Source organism: Globicephala melas, chromosome 9, assembly GCF_963455315.2.
Source record: "Globicephala melas chromosome 9, mGloMel1.2, whole genome shotgun sequence".
Lineage (NCBI taxonomy): Eukaryota > Metazoa > Chordata > Mammalia > Artiodactyla > Delphinidae > Globicephala > Globicephala melas.
In genome coordinates this window covers 58385017-58400465 of record NC_083322.1, presented here as the reverse complement: position 1 = coordinate 58400465, position 15449 = coordinate 58385017, and the positions used below count along the sequence as shown (strand labels likewise).

The window sequence follows — 15449 nt, the reverse complement described above, 5'->3', positions numbered from 1 at the left end:
TTGGTGATTTTGATGATATTCCTATTAAAATCCCAACAGGCATTTTGCGGTACTTGACAAGTCAATTTTAAAATTTATAGGGAAGAGCAAAGGGCCAAGAAGAAAAAGAAGAAGAAAAGGTACTTATTTTATCACATACTTAGAGTTATTATAAAGCCATGATAATTAAGACAGAGGGTCTGATTATGGAACAGTCAAATGAAACAGAATAGAAAGTTTTAAACAGGTCTACTAGTATATGGATCTTTAATATATGACAGAAGGTGTGTAGCAGGTCATTAGAGAAAGAATGTACTTTTCAATAAATTATCTTGGCACACTTGGGTATCCACACGTGGAAAAATAAAATTCTATCCCTCTCGCACACTATATTCAAAAACCAGTTCCATTAAACTAATCTTAGATGAGAAAGGCAAAGCTAACAACAGAGGAGAGTGTTTTTATGACCTCCAAATGGGGAAGGATTTCTTAAAACACACAAACGATAAAGGAAAACTTAAATTCTATTGTTTTATTCAAAAGATATAAAAATAATTAAAAGAAAATACGCAAACTGGGAAAAATGATTTTTTGACACACAAAACCCACAAAACATTAATCACCAAAATATGTTTTTTTTAAAAAATGTAAACCAAAAATCCTCTCTTACAAATCAATTAACAAGAAAGAGAACAATTCAAAAAAAAGGGCAACATTTTGAACAAGAACTCACAGATTAATAATCATAAATGGAAATAAACATGCGAAAAGATGCTCAACTTTATTAGAAATGACGAAGTGTAAATTCAAACTACAGTGAGATAAAATATCACACCCACAATGGAAATTAAAGTCTAGCAACATTACACACTTGTGAGGATGTGGGAAAAAGATGGATTTTATACAGCTGATAGAAGTGCCAATAGCTGCTACATCCACTTTTGAACACAATTTATATTCTAATAAAATTGAAAATGTGCATACCCCATGACCCAGGAATTCCACTCCTGGAAATCCATGCACATACGTGCCAAGAGAAATACCCTAAAATGTACCTGGTAGTACTATTTATTATTTCAACAAACTCTGAGCAACCCAAATGCCTATCAACAATAGAATAGATAAATAAGTTGTGTGTTACTGCAATGAATTACTATGGACTAGAAATTTAATGGATTTCTGCTATATAAAACAACATGAATTTTTTAAAAGTTTGATAAAAAATAAATATTGCATGATTCCATTCATTTAAAGCCAATCTGTTGTTTAGAAATTCAAGGAAAAGGTAACGCTATTATGAAAAGAAATCAAATTATAAACATAAAATGCTGGGTCATCGTTATTTGAGAAAGGAAATGGGACACAGAAGAGAAAGGAACACACAGAAACTTCAACATTCTTGGTCATGTTCTGTTTCTTGCCTGGACAGTGGATAAGTGGATTTTCACTGTATTTGTTCTTTACACTTTACACATATTCCATAAATATTTTTGTATTTACGGAACATCTCAGTTTTAAAATTCTTAAAAATTGTTTAGTATATCAAGCACAATAACAACTGTTCAACACTCTACAGTAGCACTGTCCAAGAGAGTCAGTGCCCTGGTCCAAGGATTCAACCAGCCCAGGCCAGTGACAGCAAAGTTTCAAATGCAGAAATGGATGCATTGAACCATTGTAGGCTGTCACACCCAGTCACCTCAGCTAATTTCTCTTGTTCCAATTCTTATTTTGTTAATCCATATCCCAATTACAAATTTAACATCCCACATAGATTTGCCCACAGGAGAGAGGGTACTGATCAACAAATATGAGTCACCAGAGAGCTTGATAGCTCCATTCCTCACTGTAATTTAAAGCTGGCATTCTGGCTGATATTTCAAGTTCTGTAAACATCCTCAGGGACAATCTATGCCTGTCGAAAAGATGGAAAAATGAATCATTCCAAGGACAAGTGGAGGGGGAAGCTGAGAAGGAGGCAGAGAAACAGAAGGGAAGAAGGTGGTCGTCTAAGCCATGTTTCAGATGCAATAACAAGAGACTTTATTATAGGGGCACTTAAACTGGTTGCAGGCTGAAATTTGAGTGTTTACAAAGCCAGTATATAACTTACAAGGTAGTAAGTGCTATTACGAAAGACAGCATCTTGTAGTGGAAAAAGCAAAGTTTTGAGAGTCAAATGTGACTCACATATTGGATTCCTCACTCATGGTGTGCCTAAGCCTCTATATATTCACCTGTAAACAGAGTTAATAATATTGGTGATGATTAAAGATAATATACTGCTCTTCTCAAAGGAAGGCAGCTTGGTAAAATGGAGGTGCTCTGGTTTTGATCCCAGACCCCACCCAGCCTGCTTCCAGCTTCGCCACCTTCTGGTTGTATGCTTTCCAAGACTCATTTTTCTCATGGATAAAATAGGGTAATGAGACCTACCTTGGGGATATCGTGAGACCTAGAGATAATAAGCCCAGTATTGACACTTCAGAAGTGTTCAACATAGCTTACATAATATTATTGTTACTGGATGTGGATGTGCTTTTTTAAAAAGCAAAATCAGAGATGTCTAGAACAGAGAGAGAGCCAGAGGGACTCTGGGCGCAAGGAGGAGGTGTAGTTACTACAGTGATAGGCCATTGCCATGAGCTGAGATAGCGACATGGGGCTGGCTATGGTAGCGTAAGGAGGAAGTGAGCATTAGTGACTCAGACATGGAGACTTCTACCCAAGGACAAATGTCGATTCACTGGAAAGAAGGGTGGGAAGAAGCAGTACTGCCAGTCAGTCCCAGAGAAAATTGAGTAGCAGATGGGTAATCAAAATAAAAACTCTGATCCAGATGTAGCTCAGAGTCATATAATATGGGGACTTAGATGGTAGCATAAGTCAAAAAACTGTGGCATAAGTCAAAGCATTAATCACATATTCCAAAGCTAGAGGCCACAAGATCAGCGTAAGGCTGATAGATGCAGAGCTGGCTTTGGCTTCATAAATGTTCCAACCAGGCTAAAGTAATCATTTTCTCCTCTGCGAAAGGAATGCTCAGGAGCTCTGGGCTGACCTGGGGTACAATATCTGGGGAATTCATGCTGGCAAGGGGATGGAGCACTGCTTAACCTGGGGCTACAGTACGTAGAGCAAAGGGAAAAGTTCTGTGTGGCAGCATACTGGACAAAACCTAGATGCTGGCCAGCCACACCATCCAGAATGCCAGAACACCATCCAGGCAGAGTCTTAGGCATTAGGATGGAAAGCTGGTTTCAAAAACTGTGCTGGTAAAGGTTTCTACAAATGACATTTTATAGGATGTGGGGGCTTGAGAAACAACATGTGTATGGGAACAATCAAAGTCACAGAATTTGTTTGATGCCACTGTGCAAATGTCTACAAGTCCTAGTTATAAAGATGAGGGGGTTTTATCTGCAAGGAGCCAAGCACACCTCATTTTCAGAATGGCAGGAATTGGCAGTAAGGGTCCACAGTGGAATTGAGGCCCATGGCATGCCCCAGTCCCAAACCCACACTCTTTAGCTTTAGTTCTCTGCTAGTTCTCAGAAAAGACAGAGCAAAATGTTATTCACAAAGATGTCCGCCCCTGAGTTCCTGGCTATGCTGGATGCAAGTTTGGTCTTTAAAGAATAAAGATCAATTTCCTGAAAGAACTGTGTACGAAAGAGTGTATCATTTCTAGGTACTGTGAAAAGTTCTATAAGTATTGTTGACTTGGAAAATCATTTTGAAGGGAATATAATTGTATTTCTTGAATGGGAAATTAATCCAATTTCAGAACAACTTTCAAGATCGTTTTTCTTCCCTACTTTCCTCTCACTGAGGACCTTAGAAACGTTCTAACATGGTAACGATTTGCTTTCAGCTGCTTAGGTTTACTCTAGAGCTTTAATTTCAACACATTCATCGCGGTTTGAGTTGCAGTTTACTTATTGGCTTAAACGTGATTCCCTACTCAGGGCACCAAAGAGTGCTTTGATTTCACGTTTGGTAGGACCGGTAGTTCTTTCCTCTACCATTTGTAATCGCTTTACTTAATCATCAGCATCGCCCACACCCCGCCCCCCCAAATATCACTTGGATGCTTTTGAGCATTAATAACAAAGGTCTGCTTTTTCCAAATGCCCTCGAACTTGAAATAAATCCCCTCAAATTCTACCTCCCACACCAGGGGATTTATTCCATCTCCAGTTAGAGTGGGGTGCAAACTCTTGGGGAAATAACTAGATTTTCTAATCCCAGTGTGAAAAGTTTAATGTCTTAGTGTACAACTCAAGACTTTTAATTAATAATACTGCTTTGTGATTCTTCTATTTACCCTTTCTTTTACCTGACTAAATATTCAATTCATTCTAAAATGTCTATTTATTTCACCAAATACGACATCTCTAAGCTGCAAGATTTTAAAAAAATTAATTAATCTATTTATTTATTTATTTATGGCTGCATTGGGTCTTTGTTGCTGCATGAGGGCTTTCTCTAGTTGTGGTGAGCGGTGGATACTCTTGGTTGTGGTGCACAGGCTTCTCATTGTGGTGGCTTCTCTTGTTGTGGAGCATGGGCTCTAAGTGCATGGGCTTCAGTAGTTGTGGCATGCGGGCTCAGTAGTTGTGGCTCACGGGCTCTAGAGTGCAGGCTCAGCAGTTGTGGTGCACGGGCTTAGTTGCTCCGCAGCATGTGGGATCTTCCCGGACCAGGGCTCGAACCCATGTCCCCTGCATTGGCAGGCGGATTCTTAACCACTGTGCCAGGGAAGCCCCTAAGCCATAAGATTTGTAAGTAAAGTTATCATAATTGTAAATTCTGGTGTTTGTTTCTCTCTAGTACCTTGGGGGGAAAATTCTTATGTCCTTCCTTTGGTCTGGCTTGGACATAAGTTTAAATATTAAACTTATGTTAAACTTAAACTCTTCCATTAAAAAATCTATCTATAAAAAATAAAAAAATCTACCTATCTATAAAAAACCTATCTAAAAAATCTAAGTTTAAACTTAAAGTTTAAACTTAAACTCTTCCATTAAAAAATCTATCTGCACCAGGCTCAGCCTCTATGGCCATCCAAAGTCCTGACATTTCTCTGGAATACTCCTTGGGTTTCAAACTTAAACTAGCTCCAAGCCGAATTTAAAGAATTGGACTTTTGTTTATGAGGAAAACGAAATTGCCTTTTTTAAAAAAATTAAACACACTGGAGCTGTGTTCTGAATGAGTTGCAGGATTTACCGCTTTTATTTGGGAAGACTTGTTTCTGGGTCTTACTGTCATTCTGTTAAAAAACTGCTTGTGGGGCTTCCCTGGTGGCGCAGTGGTTGAGAGTCCGCCTGCCGATGCAGGGAACATGGGTTCGTGCCCCGGTCCGGGAAGATCCCACGTGCCGTGAAGCGGCTGGTCCCGTAAGCCATGGCCCCTGAGCCTGCGCATCCGGAGCCTGTGCTCCGCAACGGGAGAGGCCAAAACAGTGAGAGGCCCGCGTACCGCAAAAAACAAACAAACAAACAAAAACTGCTTGTGGGCTAGTCTGGAAGAAAGAAACTCAGAAAAAGCAGGAGCTAAACTGTGTTGCATTATAACATTACAGGGATTCTTGACTTGCCCTTGGCAACTAGAGGGGAAGGAAGTATTAGGAACCCCAGGAAACATGAGGAAGTGGGAAGATGGAAAATTGCAGACCCCAGCAACCTGAGGCATTTGCGGCTAAAGAGAAAATGGCCCTGATAGACTCCCCTGTGTAGGGATTGGCCGAGTTCTTTAGGAATAGTGAAGTCAGCCATTCAGTTAGCTTCTTCATCTGTGCTGGGATCCTTCTATTATCCCCAAATCTTTATTAAAATCCTGTGATAATAGCAGCTGTGTTGTAGAGCTGCTTTAAGGAATGAAGGAGAAGGTGGCTTATGCACATTTGGAGCAAAGATGAAGAAGGGAGAGATCAGGCAGCAAGAGTGGTGACAAAACATGCATGGGTGGCTAAGGCAAGGCCAGAAGAAGGAATTCTGAGGGACAGATGACAACCAGCAGCCAGAAGAATATACACTTCTCCCACCCCGGGAGCCTCACGAGTATTAAAGAAGGTGCTGAACTTCCCAAAGCTACATGGCAAGGGTATGTAGCTGAAATAAGACATGTACCCAGAATACTGGAAGACTCTATGAGAGATCTATGAATTATGTATAACACACAAATTTCTTTTTTTCTCTTTTAAAAAGTCAATAGTGGGTTTCCCTGGTGGCGCAGTGGTTGAGAGCCCGCCTGCCGATGCAGGGGACGCGGGTTTGTGCCCCGGTCCGGGAGGATCCCACATGCCGCGGAGCAGCTGGGCCCGTGAGCCATGGCCGCTGAGCCTGCGCGTCCGGAGCCTGGCAACGGGAGAGGCCACAACAGTGAGAGGCCCGTGTACCGCAAAAAAAAACCAAGAAAAAACAGGCCGTATCTTCAAATAAGGTCACATTCTGAAGTAATGGGGATGTCAGGACTTCCACAGATGAATTTAGGAGGACAAAATTCAACCCGTTAACAGTCAGATTCTCAAGATGGGTAGAAGGAGCTCTTCCTAATTGTACACAGAGCCCTGAAAATTCTGATCTGCTCTTCACATATTTCTTTAAAATGGACACATTTCTTCCCCTGCCTGCCCCAATCCCTAAGGGAGTATCCTGGCTTGGGAAATCATGGTTACCAGTGAAAATGTGTGATATCTTTCAGGGGGTATTTGGGCAAAGCAGGAACCACTGGTCTTGGGGAATGTTTTAATAACCTAGACAATAAATATTTAATATGCTATTAAAATAAGATTTTTTTCTGTATATCAACTACATGTAGATGAAAAGCTGAAAATAATTTTCCTTTTTTTTTTTTTTTTTGCGGTACGTGGGCCTCTCACTGCTGTGGCCTCTCCCGTTGCCAGGCTCCGGACGCGCAGGCTCAGCGGCCATGGCTCACGGGCCCAGCCGCTTCGCGGCATGCAGGATCCTCCCAGACCGGGGCACGAACCCGCGTCCCCTGCATCGGCAGGCAGACTCCCAACCACTGCGCCACCAGGGAAGCCCTAATTTTCCTTTTATGGCTTCAGAACAAAGTGGAAAATTTACATGCAATGGCCATGGGATGCATTTATTTCCATAAAATGGCATTCTCTGCAGTTTCAATTTCATGCAAAGAATTCTAAGGGTTTAAAATGCTACTCAACAGATCCCTGCTTATTTGATGTGCAGTGAAGGAAACAGTTGTGAATTCTGGCTTAGTTTCCAATCTAAAAGGATTTAAGGAAAAGTGGTGTTTTCAGCTCTAAGGCTTAAAACTTAACCATATTCTAGAATTAGATCAAACAGAAGACAAATTAAGATTTTCTATAGATTATATGGAGCCAGATTCAAAAGCTGATGTTAATTAAGACCATTTCACAGAGATTCTAGTGTACATTTTTAATGACGTGGACATGAGTAATTATCTTATTAAGTAGTATTGGGACCTTTCACAAACAGCTCAGATGTCAGAAGGGGGCCTAAATGCCTGTGTTCATCTATGCTCTTCCCATATCAACCTAGTGGAAACCCAGATTTGGAATTCAACCCCTTCCCAGATTTCCACAGGAATACCAATGACTTCAAATATATATTTGGATATTGTACACACATTGAAGATCCAGGGATTACCAGGAGCTCTGAGCACAGCATTCTGCCAGTCCCTTTCCTCCTACTCTCTTTTCTGGCTTTCTCATTTTTATGTTTTCTCCACCCTCCCCCACCCCCATCCCCAAGCCACACCATCCCTTCATTAAAAACGCCAATTCCTCCTCTCAGTTTATGCACAGCATGAATTACAGCATATCGAATTATTACCTCAAGTAAACACAGTGCTTTCCCTAAGAACAAACAGCAGAACAAACTTTTCTCTACTCCATTACACATTGACCATGGGTAACTTACTTAACCTCTCTAAATCTAACGGAATACCGTGAAAATTGCCCCATAAGATGAATTTGGCACATGACTGGCACTGACTTCCATCCTCTGATCAGCCCTTTCTTAATCAGGAAAAGCTAAAGTTTATTTGGGTGGGAAGAAAAAAATGAGTGACACCAGAAGAGGAAATAGTAAACAATCTCAAACCATTTGGGGAAAGCCGGGAAAGGAAAATAGACCTCTGAATCCCAAATATTCTCTTGGCCCAAACTGGCCAGTTAAATAGGAAACTTTAAAACACCAAACTTCAGCAGGCCCTGGGTAGTGTGGATTGCACACTTGGACCATGGAACCTCCTGCATTTCATTAATCATGCAATAAGATGACTTTATATTTTACACAACTGAATTTTTAGACCTCACTTATCATATTATGGTGGGGTTTTATATGAATATGGAATTTTTTAGGCCTTATATATCTTATTAAACTCTCAAAATAACTACCCCACTTAACAGTAGAAAAGGAAAAAAAAAAAACAGCAGACACTTCTGAAGAAAGTAAGGGACTTAATAAATTGGTAACAAGAGTTGGGACTCCTACCAGTTCTTCTGATGGCAACTAGACTAATTCTTCCTGGACAGCATGCTTCGTTCCCCAGGAGACTTCATCAAGACCAGATAACAGAAAATTATTTTTCCTCCAAAACACTCGTTTGGAATGATACTCAGTTAATTATCTCATATTTCACCTGGCCTGTGTCCATATGTTTTAGAAACTTTGTGGGTCCATGCCTTCCTATTGGTGGCATCCAATTGCAAGCTGGGTCTAAAGCAATGTGGCAATATGGTGAAGTCAATCAAACAAGCAGTCATTTCAGTTAAATAAATAGAATGGGTAATTCTATGTCAGAACCACCCCCCCAGTGAAATTTTCATTCCGTACTGGTATAAAGAATTTTGCAATAACATCAAAGTTGAAAGTGAGGAAAAACTGGTTCTGTAGTGATTTACAGGCTAAGATGTATAATAGTAATAATAGTGAGAAGAATAGCAAGAGATTCCATTTATTGAGTGCTTACTTTATTCCAGGTACTGTGCAAAACACATTGTAATTTAATCTTAATAAGAAAAAAATTTTATAAATCTATTTTTGTCTTTTTCACTAGAAATGAAGAATTTTGCATTGATGATACAATAGCTAACATTTCCAAGAAAACTTTAGGCTTTGATGCCTACTCCCTGATCAAATAGGTAGATGTGAACAATTATGAGTAAAACTTCCAATATTGCTGTCATATAGAAGAACAAGAACCACAAGAAATGACCACGATATCTGATTTAGTATTTGCTTCTTAAACAGATGCTGCAACATCTGTTTTCGCCGTTCATCTACCCTGCAGGTGTAAGTTAATGTTTCTTACGTATTGGGTATTTCTCACATGACAGAAAATACTCATATATTTTATGGAAAAACCTCATTCAAAGCCAGGAGCAAGTTTCACCATGATACTCTAGTGTAATTTGCCTGTGTTTATGGCATTGCTTTCTCCCTGCTCTCACAAATAACTTCAACCTGTCTTCTAGACAAGTAGAGATACTGGAGCAGTTTCAGTCTTAAAGTTCCTGTAGCATAATTCTTTAATGAGGACTTCTATATCTAACCCCGAAACCATGTAGTCTGTTGGTATGATCAGAAGAAGGATTTGGAAATCAGAACAAAAATACTGGCCATCAAGTGATAGACTACATGTTGGCATTTTGATGATAGGCAGACTGGGTTTGAACCTGCCTTCTGCCGTTTATTAACTGTGTGACCTGAGATGTTTTACCTGTCTTCTCTAAGCTTTAATTTTTCATCTTTAAAATGAAGATAAGAACAGTGTCTGTCTCATAGGGTCAGTGTGAAGGTTCAGGGAGTTAAGGCACATAGTTGTGTTAACATAGTGCCTGGCACATAATAAGAGCCTAGTAAACATTACTTATTATAATCACTCCTCTCTCTGCCACTTTGTGCAAATTTGGCCAAGTCATTCAACCTCTCTAACCTCTGATGCTATAAGGAAATAGATTAAACTAGATATCTTCTAAAATCTTTTTCTGCTCTAATTTCCTATGAGTCGAAATCATTCTGCACATTCATAGGAAATATAGTTAGCACTCACCAAATACTCAACATGTTCCTCTACATTTCTCAGCATTGTACTTGAGTTGAGACCTCATAACCAGTTCTGGCCAATGGAAATATGAGCATAAATGATGCCCAAGGCTTCTCTGGGTCCAAGGCAGTTATGAGCATGTGTGAATTCTTGCATTCCTGTTGTTGCAATATGGAAGCAGCTGGATCTCTGAGATACCACTAAAGAAAATTTGCCTGGCCTGCACTTGACTGTGACAAGAGTAAGAAATAATTCTTTGTTGTGTTAAGTAAATGAGATTTTAAAGTTTGACTGTTAAAGCAGCTAGCAGGTACTTGCCCTGACTTATATAGTACTCAAAGGCCTCCACAACCTATATCTTAAAATTGTTATGTAGGTAAAACTTTTTAAAAATAAGGCATACTATTCCTGGGGAGGGGGTGGAGTGGCGGGGAGAAGAAAGTGAATGTAATTAAAGATCAACATGTGGCCTGAGAGGCATGCATGAAAAACATGAAGAGGCCAAGAAGCTAAATAGGGCATTGTTTTATGTGTAGCTCCAGGCTTTTTTGGCATTTACTAGATGCTACCCTTTTTCCCATTAGCTTGGTTTATTTCAATTAGGTGTATTTCACTGTACAGGTAGGATGGCTCTGACTGTTAAGTTAGAAATTCCTGAGTCTGTTTTTACAACACCTTAACATTTCTCCTGGTTTTCACTGGGCATTGCAAAATTCTTAAAGCATAATTAATTTTACTGTAATTACACTAATTATAAGAAGAAAAACATTTCACACCAGAGGTAAAATGGAAAGGCACACAATATCTGGTGTCCCTGCCTCACAAGATTGTTGTGAAGACCAAAGTAGATACCAGAGGTTGAAAATTATTAAGTGTCACACAACAAAGTGAGGTTACACAACAAAGTAAGTGTTACACAACAAAGACACTAGAACTTATGAAGGAGGCTGGATATCTGATATGGGAAACCTATATTTTTAAAGAGAAGACACTGGTGAGAGTCAAAATACGAAGCATGGTTAGAGATCTACACAGGAACTTTAATAAGAAGAGCCTAACTTCATGCTACAGAGTATACCTAATTTCACTAACTATTCTCTTCCTTTAAAGAGAAAGCTACTAAACTTAATATATATTTGAAAAAATAATAACACCTTCTTCAGAATAATGGAAATTATAAGAGCAGTGAGAATGGCCTTTCTAAGCAGCTACATATTTACACATCTCTGGATAGTTCAGGGAAACTGGGATTCTCTGAGAGTTTGCATTCATATTTTCTTAACAAAGAATATAGCACTGGTAGGCACACATCAATGTCATTTTATTAATATTGATTTAAATGTGAATTTCAAAAGTAAATAAATACCAGTGATTCAGCTCTCCATGTCATTTATCAAGATGGATTTATCCAAGCCATTTGTGATTTGGATGGAATGTTGGAACAGGGACCACTGCTCCATAACAAACAGGATAGATGAAAATCTCAGATGACTGTTGACCTAATACAAACAAAATATCTCCTAGTTGCATTGGTTGTTGCCAAGTCCCAGTGGAGTGCTAAGAATAAATACAGCACAAGTGCGGAAAGGGGTCTGCTTGACTTTGTTTGTGATTGTGCAAGTGGATGAGCGATAGGACTGTGTGCTGATCTCTGCCACTGCATGGAAGCCACTGGGTCACTGACGTCAGTGCTCAGAACGCGGTGTGCTGTGAAAGCAGTAGTCCCTCACAACATAAAAGGGAAAAGTAAATAATATGACCTGAAGAAGAGAACGAAGCTTGAGGCAATACGTCAGGTCACTGAGGCAGGAATAATACTTCACTGTACCAACAGTTACCATCCAGTGAGGCCCTGCTTGGACTCTGATAGAGTGGGTTTTCCCAAAAGGGAATTGGTGGATGGTCCGAAGAAGCACTTAGCAGCATCACATTCATTTTAGAAGAGCAATGATCCATGTATTCTCCAAGACTTTGAGCAAGGTACATTGTGTAATTTACAGGAGACTTGCTTCTCCAAAGTCTGGCCAACAGTGGCCGGTTCATCTCATATTCAAGCTGTGTATAAAGAGGCAAAAATTCAGGTTGAATCGTTGTCAGTGACTCTAGATTAGATGTAAATAATCGCCAAAATGGTCTCACCACATGGATATACTAAACAGCTTTTTTGCTCCTCACCCAGTGTCTAGCAATCAGTGAAGGGGTCACTGCCAATAGGGATAGAGAACAGGGAATGGGAGTGAGAAGAGTGAAGTGTAAGACCTGGAGAAGGGAGAGAGTGGGTGAAGAACCATGGGGGCAGCTCTGATCCCTGCATTTCAATAATTTGGTCTTCTGTGACCATAAATTCCCTGAGTGGAGGCAGGGAAGACTTGTTAGCAAACTGGACATGCGTCTCCCTGAAACACACACACACACACACACACACACACACACACACACACACACACACACACACACACACCCACCCCCCCCCTGAGGAACATGTTAAATATATCTCAGTTCCATCTTAAAAAATTCAATCTTTTCAAGCCAGAAAAAAAGATTCTCAATATAGCCTAAGACCCCAAATCTGTTCAATATCAAGTTTGCTCATATTGTCTGATACCTTGATATGAAATATAAGATGGTTGGATGGGGCTCGGTGACATTCTTATTTTATTCAGCACATGTACAATTTTGTTGTTTACTATTGCTTCTTGACTCCATAGATTTCTTCCAGGTTTAATTTCCTTCTTGCTGAATTAGATCAATCAGTAGTTCAAAAGCAAAGAGCTATGTGTAGTAAAAATTACTTTTTAGATGTCTGGGATGTTTCTATTTTAATTCTTCAATGGTAGGCTAAATAGTTAGAGTTTTAGGTAAAAGCTAATTTTTTTCTCAGCACTTGAAAGACGTTTCTTTGTTTTGTGGCACCCACTGATACTGAACAGAATTGTTTTGTCAGTCTAAATATCATTCCTTTATAAGCAATATGATTTTTCTGTTGATCAGCATTTAAGGTTTTCTTTTTGCCTATTCTGCAACTGCTCCTTCTCCATGAGCTCCTTCAGACTCGGGCTTTTGATCTATCTTAAGTAATGGAAACTACTTAGCCATGATCAATTTTTTTTAGTATCTTCTTTTCCTTTATTCTTTATATTCTCTTTCTGGCACTCCACTAAGATATATGACAGAGATTCTCAAACAATGTATCTCTTTCATGTTCTCTGTTTCTGTGTTGCATTCAGAGTGATTTTCTCAGGTCTGTCTTTCAATTCATTAATTTCTTCTTCAATGAGTGTAGTCTACAGTTAATATATTATTAACTTTTTTTAGCAGGTTTATCAAAATATAATTCACATACCACACAATTCACTCATTTAAAGTGTACAATTCAATGGTTTTTAGTATATTCTCAGAGCTGTGTGAACAACAGCACAATAAATTTTAGAACATTTTCATCACTCCAAAAGAAACCATGTTCTCTTTAGGTATCAAATTTTAGAACATTTTCATCACTCCAAAAGAATCCATGTTCTCTTTAGGTATCACTTCCCAAACACTCCCAGCCCTAGATAACCACTGATTTACTTCTGTCTGTATGGATTTTTTCTGGACATTTCATATCAATCAAACAATATGTGGTCTTTTGTTTATTGCCTCTTTCGTTTAATATATTTTCAAGATTCATCTCTTTTGTAGCATGTGTCAGTACTTTATTCCTTTTTATTGCCAAATAATATTCCATTGTGTGGCTATACCACTTATTATTTATCCATTCATCAGCTGATGGGCATTTGGGTTATTTCTATTCTTTGGATATTATGAAGAATGCTAAAAAAAAAAAAAAAAAAGAATGCTGCTCTGATCTTTCATGGACAACATTTTTTGGTGGACATATGTTTTCTTGGGTGTAGGAATGGAGTTGCTGGGTCATAGGGTGACTATATGTTTACCTTTTGAGGAATTTCCAGGTTGTTTTCCAAAGCGTACAATTTTACATTCCTAACAGCAGCATATGGGGGTTCTAATTTCTCCATATTCTCTCCAATACTTACTCTTCATAAATTTGTGTCATCCTTGCACAGGGGCAATGCTAATCTTCTCTGTGTCATTCCAACTTTAGTATATGTGCCTCCCAAGCAAGAACTTACCCATATTTTTATTATATATATATATGAAGTGGTATCCCATTATGTATGGTTTTGATTTACCATTTGTATATCTTTTTTAGAGACATGTCTATTCAGACCCTTTGTAATTTTTAAAATTAGATTATTTGTCTTTTTATTTTTGAGTTGTAAGAGTCCTTTATGTATTCTAGATGCAAGTCCCTTATTAGATTTATGATTTGTAAATATTTTCTCCCATTCAGTGGGATGTCTTTTCACTTTTTTGATTATGTTTCTTGCAGCACAAAAGTTTTAGTTTTGATAAAGTCCAATTAGTCTATTTTTTTCTTTTGTTCCTTGTACTTCTGTTTTTATATTTCAAAAACCATTGCCAAATCCAAATCCAACAGATCTATGCCCACATTTTCTTCTAAGAGTGTTATATTTTTAGCTCTTACATTTAGGTCTATGATGCACTTTTACTTAATTTTTGTATATGATGTGAAGTATAGGTCCAACTTCTTTTTTTTTTTTTTTTTTTTTGCATGCAGATATTCAGTTGCCCCAGTATCATTTATTGAAAAGACTATTCTTTCCCCCACTTAATTTTTTTTGGTACCTTTGTCAAAAGTCGATTGACTATAAATGGAGGGTTTATTTCTGGACCCTTAATTCTACTCTATTGATCTATATGTCTGTCCTTATGCCACTGCCACACTGTCTTGATTATTGTAGCTTTACAGTAAGTTTTGAAATTGGGAAGTGTAAGTCCTTCAACTTACAACTTTGTTCTTCTTTTCCAAGATTATTTTGACTCTTCTAGTTTTCTCAAATCTCCATATGAATTTTATGATCAGCTTGTCAATTTTTGCAAAGAAACCAAGTGTAAGTTTGATAAGGATTACATCAAATCTGTAGATCAATTGGGGGAGTATTGCCATTTTACCAACATTGTCTTCTGACACATGCACATAAAATGTCTTTCCATTTATTTTCATCTTCATTAATTATTTTTAACAATGCTTTACAGATAGCAGAGTATAAGTTTTACAGTTCTTTTGTAAAATTTATCATATTTTATTCTTTTTTAAGCTATTGTAAATAAATTTCTTCATTTCATTTTAAGATTATTCATTGCTTGTGTATAGAATTACAATTAATGCTTTTAAATGAGGTATAGTTGATTTATAATGTTATATTAGTTTCAGGTGTACAACATGGTGATTTAAAATTTTCATAGATTATACTCCATTTAAAGTTATTATAAAATATTGGCTATATTCCCTCTGCTGTACAATATATCTTTATAGTTTGTTT

At 38.2% G+C, this 15449-nt stretch overlaps 1 pseudogene; it reads right to left on the bottom strand.

Annotated features, from left to right (window-relative positions):
* Positions 1–14069: 14069 nt before the first annotated feature.
* On the bottom strand, positions 14070–14170 carry LOC115853968 (U6 spliceosomal RNA; annotated as a pseudogene).
* Positions 14171–15449: the final 1279 nt, after the last annotated feature.